Below are 2,500 nucleotides of genomic sequence, written 5' to 3'. Positions count from 1 at the left end.
GATCGGCACAAAGTTATCCAGAGTCACCAAAGGACGGGCCGAACCCGACTGGCTTTGAACTAATAAAAGCGCTCTCTTTCCCCGAGGGTCGGAGCTGGTCGGCATGTATTAGCTCTAGAATTACCACAGTTATCCAAGTAAATTTGGATCATCTAAAGGAACCTCGACTGATTTAATGAGCATTCGCGGTTTCACGTACGAGGGTGTGAACTTAGACATGCATGGCTTAACTTTGAGACCAAGCATATGACTACTGGCAGGATCAACCAGATGCAACCCGTATTCTGCGTGCCCCCGGGAGACGGTTGCAGCGCCAGTTGGACCGCTTGCTCACAGGAAACGAGGGCTGAGCTCTTTCCGTGGGCGGTCCGCGGCAGCACTATCAACTGAAACACCGGACAACAGATTCAGGGCCTGAGAGTGCAACGAATCCATCGGTATCGGCGGGAGGCGCGCCAAGAAGAAGAAGGAGGAGGAGGAGGACCAGACCGGACCGGGACCGGACCCACCCCTTTCTTCCTCCCTCGACACGTCTCCCCGCCGTTTCCACGTGCGGACGACGCCCGGTTAGAGACGGGCGCGCCCTTGACGAGATGCAGCGGCGTTACGCTTTGGGGACGCCGAAGGGGCTGGGGAGCACCAACGACCGTCAGTGAGGGAGGAGAGGTAAAACGCTTCTCTCGACCCGTCGTCAGCGAACGCACCGAACCTTCTACGGACCGTGAGACGCCGGCCGACAAGCCGAGCCCGGCAAAGGAAGCCCGGCGAGGCGGCCCGTGCGCGTTCACACTTGGACGCGCAGGCGGGAAGCTCGGCAGCCGGGCGGGTAGCCTGCGGGAGCTGGTGGGATCCCGAGACTCCCGTCCCCCGACTCGGGCCTCGCACGCCGAGCGGTCGCTAGCTTGCCAGTGCAAAAGACAGAAGCGCGGGGGCAGTAAAGCCAGGCGGAGGGTCGACCGTTGCCGGTGTGCGCCGACCGGAGCGATCCGCCACGCCACGCCGCGTCCCCCACAACCAGGGTGTCGCATAAGGCGCTGCGAAGGTGGACCTTGATCCACATTGGGCAGAGCCTGAGTTGAGGCCCCCCAGCACGTGCCTGGGGACCAGGCGTTGAGGAGTAGGCCTTTTTTTGAGGGCCCAGAAAGTATTTTGGCAATTGTAGCGAGGTTTTGGAGTTTTATCCACAACCTTTACCTGCCTTTTTTTCTTTTTTTCCTTTTTTCTCTCTCCGAGCATGCCAAAGTTGATAGAAAACGCGGTTCGGCATGGACGGGAGCAGGCGTTGAGGAGTAGGCCTTTTTTTGAGGGCCCAGAAAGTATTTTGGCAATTTTTTACTTTTTTATCCACAACCTTTACCTGCCTTTTTTTCTCTCCGAGCATGCCAAAGTTGAGAGAAAACGCCGTTTGGCATGGACGGGAGGAGGTGTGGAGGAGTAGTCCATTTTTGAATGGCAGCGGAAAGATTTTGGCAATTGTAGCGAGGTTCTTCGGACTTTTATCCACAACCTTTACCTGCCTTTTCCTCAGCGAGCATGCCAAAGTTGAGAGAAAACGCCCTTCGCCATTGACGGGACCAGACGTTGACGACTAGTCTTTCTTTTTTTCACGGCGCCTGAACGATTTGGGCAATTCTCCCACCAGCGCGTTTACTTTTTATCCACAACCTTTACCTGCCTTTTCCTCAGCGAGCATGCCAACAGTTGAGAGGAAAACGCCCGTTTGGCATGGACAGGAGCAGGCGTTGACGACCAGGTCTTTTTTTTGGTCTTTTTTTTTCACAGCGCGGAAGGATTCAGCAATTCTCCAAAGCCGGTTACTTTTATCCACAACCTTTACTGGACCTTTTTTTTCTTTTTTTCCTTTTTTCTCTCTCCGAGCATGCCAAAGTTGATAGAAAACGCGGTTCGGCATGGACGGGAGCAGGCGTTGAGGAGTAGGCCTTTTTTTGAGGGCCCAGAAAGTATTTTGGCAATTTTTTACTTTTTTATCCACAACCTTTACCTGCCTTTTTTTCTCTCCGAGCATGCCAAAGTTGAGAGAAAACGCCGTTTGGCATGGACGGGAGGAGGTGTGGAGGAGTAGTCCATTTTTGAATGGCAGCGGAAAGATTTTGGCAATTGTAGCGAGGTTCTTCGGACTTTTATCCACAACCTTTACCTGCCTTTTCCTCAGCGAGCATGCCAAAGTTGAGAGGAAAACGCCGTTTGGCATGGACAGGAGCAGGCGTTGACGACCAGGTCTTTTTTTTGGTCTTTTTTTTTCACAGCGCCGGAAGGATTCAGGCAATTCTCCAAAGCCGGTTACTTTTATCCACAACCTTTACTGGACCTTTTTTTTCTTTTTTTCTTTTTTCTCTCTCCGAGCATGCCAAAGTTGATAGAAAACGCGGTTCGGCATGGACGGGAGCAGGCGTTGAGGAGTAGGCCTTTTTTTGAGGGCCAGAAAGTATTTTGGCAATTTTTTACTTTTTTATCCACAACCTTTACCTGCCTTTTTTTC

At 52.8% G+C, this 2,500-nt stretch overlaps 1 non-coding gene across 1 annotated transcript in view; it reads right to left on the bottom strand.

The window, feature by feature from the left end:
- Positions 1 to 273, bottom strand: part of LOC143276753 (small subunit ribosomal RNA) — a 1,827-nt gene extending 1,554 nt beyond the window's left edge. Inside the window, exon 1 of the ribosomal RNA XR_013053625.1 lies at positions 1 to 273. This exon is cut by the window's left edge and continues 1,554 nt beyond it. This is a non-coding gene — a ribosomal RNA (small subunit ribosomal RNA).
- Positions 274 to 2,500: the final 2,227 nt, after the last annotated feature.

Source organism: Babylonia areolata, chromosome 32, assembly GCF_041734735.1.
Source record: "Babylonia areolata isolate BAREFJ2019XMU chromosome 32, ASM4173473v1, whole genome shotgun sequence".
Lineage (NCBI taxonomy): Eukaryota > Metazoa > Mollusca > Gastropoda > Neogastropoda > Buccinidae > Babylonia > Babylonia areolata.
The sequence above is the reverse complement of the archived record's forward strand: the minus strand, read 5'-3'. Positions and strand labels throughout refer to the sequence as shown.